Source organism: Mirounga angustirostris, unplaced genomic scaffold (genome assembly GCF_029215605.1).
Source record: "Mirounga angustirostris isolate CCGP_5_RB_7025 unplaced genomic scaffold, mMirAng1.0.hap1 SCAF_7, whole genome shotgun sequence".
Taxonomy (NCBI): domain Eukaryota; kingdom Metazoa; phylum Chordata; class Mammalia; order Carnivora; family Phocidae; genus Mirounga; species Mirounga angustirostris.
This window is the reverse complement of record NW_026991715.1, coordinates 68,594,664-68,612,767: the sequence shown is the minus strand read 5'-3', so window position 1 is coordinate 68,612,767 and position 18,104 is coordinate 68,594,664. Positions and strand designations below refer to the sequence as shown.

The 18,104-nt window shown below is 37.5% G+C and overlaps 1 long non-coding RNA gene across 4 annotated transcripts in view; it reads right to left on the bottom strand.

The window, feature by feature from the left end:
* The window catches only part of LOC123859873 (uncharacterized), a 132,645-nt gene that overhangs the window by 8,913 nt on the left and 105,628 nt on the right, over nt 1-18,104 (bottom strand). For all 4 annotated transcript variants that reach the window (XR_010413129.1, XR_010413130.1, XR_010413131.1 and 1 more), the window contains 3 exons: nt 17,858-18,066; nt 16,338-16,445; nt 2,155-2,601 (listed from right to left, as the gene is read on the bottom strand). This is a non-coding gene — a long non-coding RNA (uncharacterized LOC123859873). The remainder of the gene's footprint in view (nt 1-2,154; nt 2,602-16,337; nt 16,446-17,857; nt 18,067-18,104) is intronic.

Sequence of the window (18,104 nt, the reverse complement as noted above, 5' to 3'; positions counted from 1 at the left end):
TTCTTCACGTGAACATGATTAAGCCAGAGGATTCTAAAGGCCCCTTCCATCTATAAAGATTCTATGACAAAATGTACTCTCCCATTTGCTCCTTTGAAGACCAACTGCTATAACTGCTAACTTCTGTCCAAATATCAGAGACAGAGGAATCAGACTCAAGGAAACCCAGATTTACATTTCATAGAACTCTAAGAGAATTTTCAAAGACAAACGTTTACCACTCTTTTCTGAAATCAGAGAGCTCTTGCATGCCAATGCTAGTTATAAGACCTACATGAAATAAAATATCATTTTTTCTGATGCATTGATCACCAGTCAGAAGGTTAAATTCAGATTCCCTGATGAAGCAAAAAAGCAACTCTAAAAGTTGAACAAAAATAAATAAACGTGACTACAACAATAGAAACACCGAATGGACATTTTTACTCCTTATTTTGTGCCAGATATTGAGCTAGGAATTTCTGCCTGTGTTATCTCAGCTTAGCATTATAAACAGGCTCAGTCCTCTCATTATGTTCTCCAATTATCAGCACCCCCCCCCCCGCAGCCAGCCTGCCATATGCCCACGTCCAGCACAGAGATATTGTATAAGGCAAGACCTTTATACACAGGCACACCCAACCAGTCCACCCACCCTATGGGCTTCCAGAGCTGTCAGCTCAACACATCATTTCCTGGAAGGAGGAAAAGAGTTCCCTCTTTGTCAAAAAGAAAAGAAGTCTCAGTGTTTACCTTTTCCTGGTATACTTCCTTCAAGTCTCTGGGAGTATTTTATCTACGCAAGGAGGGTCATTCTAATGTCTAGATCAATATCTGCAAAAGCTTTTAAGCTGTAATAACCATGATCGTCAGCACTCAACATATCCTGACAAGACCCCCTCCATGTCAAGTGGAGTGAGTAAACTCTTAGGAAGGAATTTTTAGACTCACTCCTTGGCTACCAGAACTTTCAGTAGAAAAGTCCATAATCATTAAGCCAAATGCAAGGGAACAGGCATTCCCAATGATACAGTTTTAATTTTCTTTAAATCCAACCAGCACAAACTTCATCACTACATTGTTGCTAACTAATGAGTTGAATTTTGGCAGCCCATTAATCTTAATTTTGTAAACATTGATTTTTTTCCCCCTAGATTTTGAATGGAGCTAAAATTAGTATGGGTTTTTGTTCTGTTTTGTTTTGTTTGGGGGGGGGTCTTTTTTTAGTATAACCTCCTTTTCAACTTCCTGCTACTGGATATTTTATTGCAACAAACAGCTCTATCCTTGACCAGGGTCTAAAAAGAAGTCAGAAGAGTTCTGGGAATAATGGTCCCACCTCTCATCTTGTTTCACACACTTCCCTTGTCCCTACTGGGACATGGAGCCTCCATTGACTTCTAAGGAAATTCACTTGAGGCTAATTAAAACTATGGGGCACGAAGAAGCAGAAGCATGTCCTCACCTTTTCCTCCCCAGTAAGATCTGTTTCAAGGACCAAGCCTATATGGGAAGACTTCTGAGGGTTTGTGGTATAAGATGAAACTAGGAGGTTCAAGCCAGCCCTCATTCATTTGACAACTGCTGGTTCATCTCAAGTTTCTCTCATAAATGTAAATGCCTAAAAATTTAAGTTCAAATGTCTAAGGATTAAAACTGAAAGGATCTCTCCCACCAAAGGGAATGTTCATGGCTTCCAGTCTTTCCCCACCTCGCTCTGGGTTCTTAGCCACTGCCATTCAGCAAACACAGTTTAGGGAACAGCAGTTTTATTAGTGTTGGAGATGTGTGGGATGAACTATATTATTTTTAGTTAAGCTGAGAAGGTCATTTCACATCACCCATTTTCTCATTATGCCCTCTCTTTAGCATGTTCTCACTTAAAACAGCCTACCCATCTTTCCTTTTTCCTTTTTTCCTCTGTGATAGACTATTCTAGGTTTTGAGCTCTTACCCCTTATTTTCCTCAGAACTACCATACTGTATCCTCCAAGATTCTCTCTTCCCTTCTCTACTATACCCCTACAGTCAGTTGTGATTACTTCATATTTCTACTGATAAAATACCAATCCAATCTCTGAGCATCATCTGATAACTTATGACAAACCAATCACATTTCTTCCTTTGAAGCATCCTGACATTTATCACTTTCCTTCAATATTTTATGTTACTCACTGAAATTCTAAAAGCAGTCATCAAATCAGTCTTGGAAGAAGGAGAGCATCTCCAGGCAGAAGGCTGTACTTGTGGTGATAAAGTACAGAGGTCCCATGGTTAGACAGCACACAGCCAGGTAGAAATCTTAGTGCTGCTACATATTAGCTGCATTTCCTTGGTCATGTTACATAAGCTCAGAAACAGTGGCCCAGAGTCTGGACAGAATAGAGCATGTTTAGCAGTTAGGTTCTGAATTTTGTTAAAGCAGAGCAGAAATATTTCAAACCTTCATCCACTGGAAGATAGAGTGGAATCAGCTCACATTGATTTCACTGGGTGTGGGCTTTTCACTCTGGATTTCTTGTTGTAGTCCAAGTGTGACAAAGAAGTTTCGTCAAAACTATCTCTTAGCAATTGACAGTGGTTCATTAGAACTCTGTGTTGAGAATTCCGAGGCCAGTGGCTCTTAGAGAAACAAAGCATGATTGATTATTAATGTCTTCCATGAAGAAGGAAAAAAGGTGGCTTACATGTTTATGTCTGCCATCCAGGCAATGTAAACATTGGAGGTCAAGGAGGGCAATTTCAGCCAAAGAGTGACATGATAAAAGAGATGTTTTAGAAGATTAATTTGGCAACAGGTTATAGGATGGGCTGCTGAGAGAGAAGTCAAAAAAAAAAAAAAAAGCAAACAAACAAACAATTTGGAAGCTTTTGCCAAAATCAGGACAGCAACCATGCAAACAGAAAAGAAGGAATGCATTTAAGAGATTTTAAGAACAGACTGATATACTTAGCATGACTTCTAAAGAGCCTTTAAACTGAGAGCATTTTTTAATAGATTTCATTTTTTAGAGCAGTTGTGGGTTCTCAGCAATGTGGAACAGAGGGTACAAAGATTTCCTGTACACCCCTTATCCCCACACTTGCACAGCCTCCCCCATTATCAAACCCCCCACCAGAGTGGCACATTTAATACAACTGATGAACCTACACTGACACATTATAATCACCCAAAGTCCAAAACTTACGTTAGGATTCACTCTTGGAGCTCTACATTCTATGGGTTTGGACAAATGTATAATGACTTATATCCACCATTATAGTATCATACAGAGTAGTCTCAATGCCCTAAAACTCTTCTGTGCTCTCCCTATTCCCTCCCACCAGACCCTGGCAACCACTGATCTTTTTTACTGTCTCCATAGTTTTACCTTTTCCAGAATGTCACAGAACTTGAGTCATATAATATATAGCTTTTCAGAATGCCTTCTTTCATTAGTAATATGCATTTGATTTTCCTCCATTGGAATGATATTGGCAGCTCATTTCTTTTTAGAGCTGAATAATATTTTATTGTCTGGATGAACCACAGTTTATTTACCTCCTCAAGGACACCTTGGTTGCTTCCAGCCTCCATGGGCAGGTTTTTGTATGGATGTAAGTTTTTAACTCTTTTGGGTAATTACCAAGCAGCACAACTGCTGGATCATATGGTGAGAGTATGTTTAGTTTTGAAGAAACTGACAACTTGTCTTCCTAAGTGACTATACCATTTCACTTTCCCACCAACAATGAATGAGAGTTCCTATTGCTCCACATCCTCACCAGCATTTGGTGTTGTCAATGTTCTGGATTTTGGCCATTCTAGTAGGTGTGTGTGTTATCCCATTGTTGTTTTCATTTTCTTTTTGACATATGATGTGGAGTAGAGTTAAGGCATTTTGATTCTTGAGAAGGATAGCGTATTGGCTAGTTCTTACATTAACAAAGATTCATTTATTTCATTCATCCATTCCTGAGCACTGTCACCTAGCAGACAGCAAGATAAGAGGGCATTTGAAATATAGTACAGGTAAATTTTGACAAAGGACAGGTAAGGAAAATTTTGGATGAGGTGCATTCCTAATTGGTGAGTATTTTGGTAAACACAGTAAGGTTTTATCCTGGTAAAGCAGTGGCCACCTAGAGGGAGTCAACAACCTTGGGCAGAAGTGTTAGAAGATACTCAAAATAAATCTTGCCGTCTTCATAATTTTGACCAGCAGCTCTGGCCCTTTGGTGACAGATTATAGGATGGCTGTCTCTCCATCTTGTGACAGATGACTACATGTATAAGGTATATCATGGCACTTATGCCCGAAGGAAAGACACAAGGCTGACACCAGATCTCATTTCAAGGACAAGTCTCTTAAAAGGCCTCCTGGATAATAAGGCAGAGGGAAAAGGAAGACATTGATTATAATCACTAACACTGCAAATGTATTTACTTGTTAATTTGTTGAGGGACCACTGTGTATGAAGCTCTGAATTAAAAACCATTTCAGATGAGATTGGGCACGTTCAGGGTGGTATGGCCATAGAGACATATTTTAATTTGCCGTTTGCTTTCTTATTTGGCCCACTGCTTGTGCAGTAGAGTGTTGTTTAATATTTACATTAAATATTTAATATTTACATTGCAGATCTTCCAACTCTTTTATTGTTGACCTTAGTTTTATATCATTATGGTTAGAAATATACTTGGTATGGGCGCCTGGGTGGCTCAGTCGGTTAAGCGACTGCCTTCGGCTCAGGTCATGATCCCAGGGTCCTGGGATCGAGCCCCGCATCGGGCTCCCTGCTCCTTGGGAGCCTGCTTCTCCCTCTGCCTTTCTCTCTCGCTCTGTCTCTCATGAATAAAAAAAAAAAAAAAATCTTTAAATAAAAAAAAAAATAAATAAAAAAGAAATATACTTGGTATGATTTCAGTCTTCTTAAATTTGTAATATTTGTTATGTCTCTTTTTATGTGATTTAACCAGGGGATTCTTCTGTGTGTACTTAAAGAAAGTGTGTATCCTACCTTTCTTGGATGGAAGGCTTTATGTGTATCTTTTAGAACCATGTATTCTGAAGTATGCTTCAAGTAAAAAATATTTTGTTGAAAAAAACATAACTTTAACTGAGGACACCCATTTAAAATAAAGATATCAGAGGGGAGGTGGGGGGATGGGTGAAATAGGTGAAGGAGATTAAGAGCACACTTATGACGAGCACTGAGTAATGATATACAGAATTGCTGAATCACTATATTGTACACCTGAAACTGATATTATACTGTATGTTAACTATCCTGGAATTAAAATTTAAAAATTAATTTAAAAAATAAAAATAAAAACCATTTCAAAATTATAAGAACAATGTATATCCTCCAGAAACATATATTCTACCTAGGAGAAAATGCACATGTTTATTAAAATTAAAGAATCGATTAAGAGACGGCACAGGCCATAGATGGCAAATGTCCCTGCCTTATAATAGTAAGAGTCTTAGGCATGCTACAAGTTGAGTGAGTGATTTGGGAAACAGGAATAACCATTCATTAAGTGCTGAATCACAGAGATTTCCCAAAGCTAGACAAATGCTAGGCAAACGGGAATAACCAATGAGGAAGGGCTGTTTGGAGGGGACTGGCCTAGACTGGGGCTCCCTCCTTCCTGCACAAATGTGTCGATTATGTGAATCCAACTAGGCTGGGGGGACGATGATTGGAACATTTCCTTAGACAATGGCCCAATTGAAAGGTCACTTCCTGCCACTTTCCATGTCCCTGAGGGGGAATCCCATACTGGCTCCCAATAAACAGAGATGCCTATGTTGAAAACCAGGCTTCCAAACAAATCCTGCCTGCCAGAGTCATAAGCCTCCACTTCAGGGTTTAGCGATGAATTTAAGATAAGTATTCACGCTTAAATGTTCACTCAAATATAATGAAATCTGTACAGTTTTTCAATTTACGATCATTGCAAAGTAGCTGCGTTTTCCTCTACTTTGTTGACTCTATGATTTTTCATATCATCTGAGAAACAGAAATTCTTCACTCCCAAATGAGCAACATTTTGAACTCAACCCTGACCCTAACATGATAAAAATCTGTGCCGTTGAAAAGAAACATAAAGTGTTTTGTTGTTTTGTTCTGTCTCTTCCCCTGAAAGCCATCCAAGGGCAGAATCCTGTTGCCTTTGTTCACAATAAATACGACATAGAAAGAATATGGTATTTTAGACAGAGCTTTCAGAAAAATCCATATAAGGGCAAAAAAGAAACATTTGATGCTGAATTCTTTCCTAATTTAAGACATTTTGAGTCCAGTTTTTATTAAAAAAAAAAAAAAAGGATAAGAAGAATTCCAGGGCAAATGTTCCTGGGATTTCTTGTATGAGCTAACAGTAGTAATCAGCAGACATTGTCCAAGCCATTGAAGGAACCCTGTATAACCTAAATGTCTCCTCTGTGTGCCTAGCCAGCACTGGCCTGCACAAAGATCTCATCCCTTCCCCAGCCTGCATTTTCACCCCCGGAGTCCCGACATTAGTTCAAAATTCTTCTGCAGTTTAAACATGTTGGTGTGTTGTTTTGAAATTGCTCTCAAGTTATTTTCTGGAAACATAGCATGATCCAATGCAGTGCTTATTAAAGCAGAAGTTCTGTATCAGAATCACCTGGAGTTTTATTAAAATGTAGATTCCTGAGTCCATGCCTGGAATTGCTGAATCTGGAGTATCTGTGGGAGAGATCCTGGTATCTGTATTGTTAGAGACTCTCCTGTGGTTTGAAGCTACAGTGCAAAGAATCCTGGACTTTGGACTCTAGTCTTAGTTCTACCATTAAACATTCATGATAGACTTTCAGCCAGGCATTTTAATCTCTACAACTGTTTTTCAACTGTAACACAGGATTATTGTGAAGTAATATATGCAGAAGTACTGATACAAATTAAAAAAATATTCATACATGTACTTGTGAATCTCTTAGATGATAAAGTCTTTGAGATCTAGGAATCTCTATGTATTTTTCTTAGTGGTAATGTCCTATTTCTAGCTGGATTTCAGTAAATAGCTGTTTAATATCCTAGACAGGAAAAGAGTTGGAAGCATTTGCAGGCTGATACAGAAAAACGATTAGCCCCCAGGAGTCCATATCAATATAGAATTTACCTTGGGTGAATTTACCATTGAGCAGGGTCTTCCCTAGGACTTGCAAGTTAATAAACTATCAGAGTCAATTAAAGTTAGTAAGGCTGTTGTTTGCTGTCTAACAAAGCTCATAAGATGGACATGTAAGGCTTCCTTGCTAATTTGTTTAATTTCCAGGAGAAAAAGAACTCAAATAGCCTGGTAAGACATGTTGACTACCCAACATGGATCGGAGTAAAAGTACCTTTTATGAAGGACATTATTTTACTGTCTTTTATGTCAATACTTTGGGCACTACATTATATCCCTATTTTACAAATGAATAAACTAAATCACGGGGAAGTTGAGTGCCTTTCTCTGACAGCCTGAAATGTCTCCAAGAGGAGACAAGGAAAAACTTGTCAAAGGATCCTGCTGATCACTTGGGCCTGGTAGGACATCCTGCCCCCACTGAGGGCCGAGGCTGTCAGCTGATGCTCATTGAAGTGTCTCATTTCTGCTCTGTCCTCGGACTGACCAACTCCCTTTTTTTAATTGAAATACCTATCTCTTTAAATATGATAAAGTCTCCATTCACATTTAGGTCTGTTATACTTGTGAAATCAGTGTTTCCAACAAGTTCGTTTTATGTGGTAAAAAGATGAGCATTTTCTATATGAATAGTTACACATTCATGATCATTATTAGAAAAAATATATATAACAAGGATATCAAATCTTAATTTCAATAATAGTATTACAAAGATGAGGTTAAATCATTTTAAATGGTCAATTGATATAAAGTTAATTTAAGAAAAAAAAAACATGGGGCACCTGGTGGCTTAGTCAATTAAGCATCTGCCTTCAGCTCAAGTCATGATCTCAGGGTCCTGGGATGGAGCCCCTTGTCAAGATCCTGCTCAGAAGCAGACTCAGGGCCTTCTCCCTGCTCATGCTTTCTCTCTCTCAAATGAATAAATAAAATCTTAAAAAAAAAAAGAGGGGCGCCTGGGTGGCTCAGTTGGTTAAGCGACTGCCTTCGGCTCAGGTCACGATCCTGGAGTCCCGGGATCAAGTCCCGCATCGGGCTCCCTGCTCGGCGGGGAGTCTGCTTCTCCCTCTGACCCTCCTCCCTCTCATGCTCTCTGTCTCTCATTCTCTCTCTCTCAAATAAATAAATAAAATCTTTAAAAAAAAAAAGAAAAAAACATTACATAACACCTTAAATATTGTGCAGATCTGACCATTTTGTGGAAGGAGTAATAAAGACAATCTGGGAGAGTACTTTAAAATGACTTTACTTACCTCCCTCTGTTTCATTCTGAGTTGCTTTTATATTTTAATCTTAAGAAAAATATATTCAATTCCCTATTTTCAAGTTTTTCAGGGGCTGCTCCAAAGTAGCCTCCTTTGAACCAACAACATATATGCACTTCATTTGACATTAAGCTGTTATGATATGACTGCAAATCACACTAAATATAAGGATAGTAAGGACAGCTCCATTTATTGACTTTTGGCACAGATTACCCACCGTTCTTGCCATTGCACGTACACACTGTTAATTACCAGAACTCCTGTGAGGTAGGTATCGTTCTCCCCAATTCATAGGCATGCAAACTGTGATGGTGAAGGTGGAGTAATTACCTACAGCTCCCTTACTACATGGAGGGACCAAAAATTGAACCCAAATCTGTCACTGCCCCAGATTTTTCTTCTTTCCCCAATATATGTTACCTCTCCATACTAAATTTCCCAAAATTTATTGCTGCCAAAATATTTTAAAATGTCTTACACTATAAAGTTTCAGTGAGTACATTATACTTATAGGAAAACTATAGGCTATATCTGTGTGTGTGTGTGCCTTTAAGAGAATTCAATTCATTATATTTTTAATGGGTTACCTTTGAGAGGTCCACCACTTATTATGTCTCCTCTTCTAGAAATCAACATTCCCCAACTTCCCTTGGAGATGGAAACCTGGCAACTATATTTGTACATGAGACACCATCTTCTATGTAACTAGGGGTCAACACCTATCCTAAACCAAAGTCAATCTGATTGATTTTCTTCCCTGCAAATCTGTTCTGAAGACCACCTTGCTAAACAGAGGACATGTAATTTGGGAGCCATGGGACCGGAGAGGCAGAGAGAAGACTGAAACAGAGGTGCACCTAGAACCAGAGAATCAGGCCTTTAGGAGAGAGAATGAGAGAGAGAGAGAGCAAGAACTACCATCTGGACTCCAAATTACAACCTATCTTGAGCCCCAGTTTTGTATTTTCTGACCTTGTGTTATGTGAAGTATCCTTCCGATAAATTTTTATGTTTTAATTAAGCTAGTTTGACATGGATCGCTGTTATTATAACTAAAAATGTGTTAAGTAATACAATGTTGGAAAGAAATCTCTCCTTAAAAACACTCTACAGTGAATGATTCTGAACCATTCCATTTCTTCTGATCATTTACTGGTAGTGACCATATGACAGATGACTTCAGTTAATTCTAGAAGCCAATCCATTTGACTGCAGTATAATATACACACTTAATATGCAGATAAGTGACTCAGGTTCTTTGTTGGGTTTGATTAAATTGTCCAAATACTTTTTCATCATAAGGTATTCAAATGAGAAAATATTACATTCTCCCCTAAAGAGCAGAATCATAAAAGACGGCCTTTATTTACTAAATAAACTCCTGTTCATCTCATTTAGGTCTCTTTTAGTTGCTTCTTCTACTCATCTTGTCTTAAGCATTCTTACTAGAAACTCCAGAATAATTTTTGACACAAACTAAAGGGAGATTTAGTAACCAAAATGTGTACATTTAAAAATTGTCCCTTACTTAGCATACGTTAATATGGTGGTTCATACAAGAGAACAAAATAAAATCATCACAAGAAACAATGGCAAAACACAAGCACTCTGGATAATTCAACTAAGCCTTCTCACTGGTTCAAACAATTTGGTTTTGATTTCATACATCACCAAAATGAGACATTAAAGAAGACTCTACATGGCGTACTTTTTTGTTGTTGTTCATCCACATTTTCCCTTGGGTTTAAGAAAGAAAAAAAAAAAAAAAAAATGGAAACCATAGAATTTTTTTCATTGAATTGACTTTTAAAAATGAGTTTGGCAATTAAAATCAGATTTTTTAAGAAAGAAAAAATACTTCTGAGTAAAGCACTTATACTAAAAGTTTTAGCAGAATGTGGATTAAATTATTGGTTTATAAACCACCCCTTAAAAGTGGCATTCACTCTGGAATGAAAAAATCAGTAGATCCAAAGTAGAACAAGATTTTGACTAGTAAAATTAAGAGCTAAATTAAAACTTGTTGTAAATTAATTGCAAATTTCATAATCCTAGGAAAATTCTGACTAAAACACCTTCCTAGCTGAAACTAATCTTTTCCTCAGTGTTTCCTTTTAGTGATTTGTTTCCGGTTTATTACAGAATTTCTTCAGGCTATATAGCTCCTGCAGTTTAATCCGCCAAGTAGATTTTTTTGGTAGCAAATCTACTGAGTATCCAGCCTCTTGACCTTGTTTCTTTTGGCCTGAAAGTTGTTCTTTTCAATGCTTCTACCCAAAAGAGGAAAGGCAAATCTAGAGATGAGGGAGGTGCCCTTGCTTTGTCAGCCACCATAAGAGTTGGCAGGTGCTAAAAGATCAGAATGTTAGGAGACCATAATGTTATAAATACATGTTTTTAAAGAAAAAATCTTGTTAGTAGTACATTAATATTATTGTGTGTCATGCTGTAGATGAGTTTACTTCTACAAAGTGAATACCTTGCTTGCTGAATAACGAGCTAGCAGATGTTGGTTTTGAAAGGAAGAATTAATGCTTACCGCTTCAATTGAAAATTTTTGTTCAAACCTGAAAAATTCAATGTGCATTATTCTTTGAATTTATCAGGCCACTAAGAGTGATTATTAGGCACTATTAATATAATATATTAGCATGTAGCAGAATAATGGACCCGGCTGGCCCTACACTAAAGAATAAGAGCTTTCCATGAAGAGTCTATTAGAGATAATATCTCCTTAAATTCCCACAATGGTGCTTTGACCCCTGGTTAATGCCAGTGAAAACCTAAGAGCTGTTAAAAAGCAAATAACTTTAAGCCTCCACTTTTTGCTGCTTATAGGATTCTTCCCCTTACTCCTCTCTGCAGAAAGAGGTATTTTCTTTTCCTAGTCTCAGTTTATATGTTGTCCCTTTTATGAAGCTTCTCCCACATCAGCTCCTTCCTCTTGCCCAACCCCCATTGCAGCAGAAATAATAAATTAATCATGCCCTCTGTGTTACCACAGCACAGCACTTATGTTGTATTACAGTGAGCTCTGTGTATGGGTTTATCATCATGACCCTGGAAACTTTTGAAAGTGGGAACAATATGTAATTCATTCAGTGCTTTGTTTATAACAGGTACTCAAAAGATGTTCATCAAAAACAAGTGAATAAAATCCTCTTAATAGAAGTGAACTCGTGTGATCACTCATCCATATCTCTATTCAACAAGTAATGTTACTTAGGATATATTTTGTGTCTTATTGCAAAATATTTTCTCAGAGACCTAGAGGTCATTGGAAATCTTTCAAATGCTTGACATCATGCAGTGGGCAAGGGCAGAGTAAAAGAGACAAGAAAACAACTCCTCCTGCTTAAAAACTTTGCTCTTGGCTATCTCTGATGCTAAACATATAGCAGGTGTTTGATGAAAAGTTGTTGAATGACTGAATGATTGATTGACTGATTGATTGTAGCTGAAGTTCAACTGTTTTCTGTCATAGCCGGTGATAAAAATACCTACTAAAATTTTCATCTTCTACAAAAACTTCCTTATGAAGTCAAGTTTTGTCCTGACAACTAACCCACACAAGACTGATGTCATTCCTCACTAAAACATTCAAAATTTCTTGTATGCATATCTTTATTTTTTAAATACATCCATTGATGTTTATGTAGTATTTGTGCATACTTTGTGCCCCTTCCTTTACATGTTAATTTTCTCAACATGAGAGAAAAACATTTTATCCCTGAACTAAAAAACTATATATTTTTGCTTCGATAAACCAGGAAATTTGATTAATTGTTTTTCACCAGGATAAGGACCATTTACATTAACAATGATTGGCCAGAGGCAGTGCAAGTTCTGGGGCTCCTTCTGAAGTCTCATCAAATGACAAAATTGCATTGGGAGTCATGCTAGTATCAAGCATGGATGACCATATCCATAAGTTCTTCGGCTTTCAGAACTGGAAGAGACTTTAAGAATAATATATTTCAAGTTCACTGCAAGGATCCCTTAAAAAAAAAAAATCTGGTAAAATCTGTCTAGATACAACCAGGACAGAAATCATCTTCCTCACAGAGCACCTATTCCATTTCTGAAGAAGTCTAATTCTTAGAATGCACTTCCATTTACTAAGCCAAAATCAGATTCCCTGAACTTCAAACATTGATCCTGGCTCTAGCCTCTAGTGTTTCAAAGATTTAATCTGATCCCTCTTCAAATATTGAAAAGCAGCCATGGTTCCCTCTAGATATTTTCCAGGACAGTCTATAAACCTGACTAAATCTGTATCATCCAGCACACATGTGTCTATTAACCACAAGGACATCATGAGAGATCACTTCAAAGGCACTGCTCATGTACTAATGCCAGTATTTCTTTAACCACCAATTAAATAAGCAAAGTGAATTGGTCATGATTGCTGCTAAGAAACTCACGTTGGCTTAGTGAGCACTGCCTACTTTTGGGTGCACATATGTAATCTGCTTAATAATTCATTTGGCAAGTGGCACATTTTGTTTCATTCGGTATCAGTCACAATTCAACTAGGGGAAGGTGGGTCTCTAAGTATTTAAAACAGTGGAAGGGAGTGGATTTAATACAAGGAATTGGTTACACAGATGCAGAAAGACTCACTGAATAAGGAGTGGGGAGGCAACCCAGAGATGAGAAAAGCAGGAAGTCACCAGGTTTTCTAGGCTAGAGAAGAAAAAGCAAGAGCCTGTGATACCAGGGCCAGGGGTTAGGGTCACCCAGAGGAAGATGGAACTGTGACAGGAATGTAGAGCAGGAGTTACAACTATATAGAGAAGACACTACTTGAGACATTTCCAGAAATATCCCCTGAGGCACAGAGAAACAAAGGAAAATAACCTGGTTTGCCCCTTCCTCCAACTCTTTATTTTTCCACTGGGTTTCCCACTGGCTGAACCCACTAGAGAGTCAGCTGACCCAGAAATCTGGGAAATGCAGCCAGTGGAGGTGAGGGGTGCAGAGCAAAGCAGGGGAGGGGTGGAAATGGGTGCCTTTCCTCATTTCTCCATGATTCTTTAAAGACACCACACTTAGAGAATTTCTCAGTACTTCTGATAACTACCTTAATTATAGCACTTATTTCATTATGGTTTGTTTTAGAGGTTTCTCCTCACATAAGTGTCTTTCCTAAACCTGAACATGCATGACATAACTGTGTTGTCATTCTTGTTGTCATTTGCTTTTACCAGTGTGTTGCATACAGAAAACACTAAATTAATACAATTTGTCTGATTTTGGAAAAATCTATTATCCTCCCCCCAAAAGCTCTTTTGTTATTGCCTCCCTTGTTTGAGGTTCAATTTCTGCCTAATCATGTTTGCATTATGTTTTTTAGTTTATGATTAGTGTTAATAAATAATTAACTGGAGTTAAGTAGATCCAATTTTCCTTCTTAGAGGGTTCACTCAACAGTATCTGCACTCATTGTTTTTCTAACAATACACACCCAACTTTTACTGTTGTGAAGAAATGCACCATGAAAATGTTCAACTGGCATTTAAATGATGCATATCAAAAGACCCTTAACATATTTTTATTTTTAAGTAATTCTCTTTTTATCTTTTGGGATTTCACTATAAGAATATTTATATGGTATCCCTGGCACAAAAATTATAACATTTAACAGCCAGGTAGCTTTATAAAATCATCAATCAGCTGACTGAGTTTATAAATTTAACTAATCTTTCTCCCAACAACATGGCAGGCTTTAACAGTGATTGACAGAATTGAACAGCAATTGCATCATTGTGTTGATATGGGATGCATATCCAGCTTTTCCTGACTGTCCAAAGTAATCATTTTAATCACAAACACTAGACTGGCTCCTTAAATGGTGATGTACAGAGCTCTGCTATCCTATACAGTACACTCTGGCCAAGGGAAGCTACCAAAACCTTACGATGTGGTTCTTCTGAATTGGCTAAAGCTATAAGCACCAAATGCACACCAAATTTCAAAGACCCAGTATGGAAAAAAGAATGCAAAAACACCTTATTCATACTTTACATTGATTCTGTGTTAAAATGCTAGTAGTTTGGAAATATTGGGTTCAATAAAGTGTTATTAAAATTAATGTCATCTGTTTCTTTTTACTTCTTAAGTTTAGTTTCTAGAAAATTTTAAAATATGTATGTGGCTAGCACCTGTGGCTTTCTTTGTATTTCTTTTGCATAGTGTTGGTCTAGAGCAAATGAAGAAGTGAGTGTCTGCGGAGACAGGGCATAGCAACTAACGGAGAAGTCATCTCTCCTTTTAATTAGTTTTGTAATAGCAACAGATTCAATGTCAGACATTTAGAAGAGACAATACTATTCTCCTCAGTCAAGCAAAACTCCCACTGTGGTTCCTAAGAGTTCTGCCTGAGTGAACCAAATGAGATTAAGCCCATGATGTTTACTTTGTACTAAAATGTTTTCTCTTTTCTGAAACTTTCTTAGTATAGTGTTGGCTACCAGGCTGTAGAAGTGCAGCATAGAGAAAGGATGAAAGAACAATAAAGGAACAATTTGAAAGTGTTGTTTTGAAACATGTAACTAGTGCTGTCAGCTGCTGGTTCTTTCCATTTTGTACATTTACATTTCCTGACTATAGTTTAAGAACATTTCACTGCGTGTTACTATCAATCATCCTTAACCTAGAATTGCACTGTACATTAGTAACAGTTAATTGGCATATTTAAAGTAAATAGCTACTTAGTTTTGTTGTGAAGGTTTTGCATACAAATCTATAACACCACACGCTTTGTTTGTTTCAATAGCAAATATCCCTGTCTACAACATTGCCACTTCTGTCAGTAGCTGAATAGAGGTGCAATCACATTGAAATACCCTGCACATGAGGCGACAGCCTAAATGACGAGCAACGTGTAAGCAGGCACTCTTTGCCCATCAAATGATGCCCACAAAGAGGGAAGAACACAGAGACATGAAAAGGAGAGGCAATGTGAAGTTTTAGAAGGATGGTCCAGGAAGAAGAGGGAAAAAATAAAACAGAAATTATTATTTTGCCTCCATGTTTTGTACACGTTAAGGAGCTAGGGGAGATTATTTAGCATACGTTGATTTGGCCTCTGCCATTTATGCAAGGCCAGGTTTACTCAGCAAGCAACATACTTCCCAAATCTCAGGGGGACGTGTCATTCTGCTCCTCATTCCCTCAGAGTCCATAGCAAGTGGAATTGTCCCTCTCCCTTGGCAGCGGGGCTAAATTGGGAATGGGTTAGGTATTTGACGATAGAAGATAAAATGAAAAGGGCTTCTTTCCAGCTGTGAAGCTAACACATCTATGAGATATGTCTGAAAAATAAACAATCCACACTGTATTTGGGGTGAATGCCAGAGGCTCCTAGACCTAGAGAGATGAATCTTCACCCGAATCCCAACATTTTCTTTACTACCTGCACCAAGGAGTCAAAAGAGACCATCTGGTAGTTATGTGTGTTTATAGGTGTGTGGGGGCTGTTTGTGTGTGAGTGTTTATGGGTATGTGTACGCGTTGTGAATTAGATGAGTTGCCACCCTTTCCCTTAGCCGTAACTCTGTAATAGGATTTCCATAGAAGCAACAATATAAACAGTTGTCCATATGGATCATTTTCACAGTCCGTAAAAATGCTATAAACTGACAAAAGGTTTAAAATAAAATTAACAGTATCACTAATAATAGTACAATTAGGAATCAGAAATCGCAATGATAGTATTGTTAGCACTAAAAATATATATATATATTACAACCCTATTAAGAAATTAAAGGAGAAAAAAAAAGAAAAGTTTTTATGGAGATAACCTGAGAAGATTTAATCACTACTCATTTTTTATTTTATTTCTTTGATGAAATTCAAATCTGAAATACCAAAAACACGTTTTACTTAAAATATCATTTCGATACATCAACATTACGTAGGCTTTATTACTTTTTTAATGGGCTAACCTGTGGCTCTGGCATTTTTCAAATGTTTGCAATATGCCAACACATCCTGCAAAGGCAAGAGGGTTCTGAGCACATGTCCTTCATCCACTTCCATATACTACATTCTACCTTGAAAGGAAAAAGAAGAAAAGTTGCACTGGTGTTATCTCAAACATGAGAAAATGTGAAGAGGGGAACTTCCTTTCCTAAATACAACAATCAGGAAGAATTTCCCATCTGTTCTAAATTTCTAATATTGAACTCTTCAGTTGAGGTCCACAGTCTTTCCTGGTTCACTGCACATTTCTAAATAGATGTTTTGCCAGCACCAACTCAAAATTAAAAAGCCAGAATTCCTAGTGTTTTTGAAGCTCTTTATCCAATGAGTCTATCTTATGTGAACTGGTAGCAACACCATCTAGGCTGATACCAGGCTTAGGGCTGCACATATCTCCTTGTTACATGGCCCATTCAATTCAGGACTACATCTCATCCCTTCTCCTGTGTAAGTTCTGTGTTCCTTTCCTTTCACGGCTATCATTAAAGCTGTGATGTTTAATGCATAACTAGATTATTGCTATAACCTCCTCTTCATAGGGGGATCCATTGTCTCTATTGCAATGCATCTTACATAAAATGATGGAATTATGGACTCTAAAGTAATGCCTTGTAAACAGTCTGAACACAGTTAGTGAACATGGTTTTTATTTCCTCCAACCCATCATGGACTGATACTTTGGTAAACTAAAATAAAATGAACTTTTGGAAAAGTGATCATATGCTTGGAGGGCCCAGCTATGTCAGGTTGCTGTAGAAGTTTCTAAATACTGGCTCTCAATTTCTGTATTTGTCTCATCAGAGTTGTTGATCAAAATCAGTGTGCAGACCACACTCTGAGAGCACCAGTGAGCTACATTCTATCAAATCACCATTATTTTCTAGGCTCACCATTTACATCACTCCAGTCCAAGCACCAAAAGTCAACCTAAAACTCAATTGTCTGTTCAGATGAGTTGCATCTAGAAAATACATGAAAAGGTTCTTTCTCTCCCACTAAATATCCTCCAATCATAAAGCACTTTAGAATCCTGTGTTAGATAAAATTGTCAAAGATTTTATGGCAAAGAGGTACCAATACCTTCATCAAAGTATGGAAGCGCAGGAGGATACTTGAAAACACTGTGGCCACAGAAGTCTTATAGAGAAGCAGAAAAATGACCAAAAACAAACAAACAAAAATCCCATCCAAGCTTATTAAAGAAAATTTTAACAATATTTTACAAAAGGGACATAAAAACTGTATCAAAGTTCTTGTCACTAAGATGACCAAATTCAGTAAAGGCAATATAGAAAAAAAATTGTTACATAATAAAGTTCTTCTGTGCACTATCCCTTTACATCTAGCAAGTTTTATAAAAGTCAAACTGTTCATTTTGTGTTATATAAGAAAAATATCCAGATGAATTTCTGAACTTTCAACCATATTCACTGATGTCAATATGTTGCAGAGATGCAAAGAGACATTTCAGTGAGACACTCACCTTCCAGCTATGCCTGGGTATATCATTTGTCTTAAGGACTAAAATTCAGGGATAACAATACCCACTCATCCATAGGCTCAGAGTCATAATAATCTCCTTCTTTCTGGATTCCATTGCTTGAGCCAGATTACTTTTCATACTGTTTCTTCATATACTTTGCAACATGATCACATCGTATTTTTCTTCAAAACTCTGGCAGATTGTTTGGGCTAGAGATAGATGGAGACAAGAGGCACCATCTGGTGTA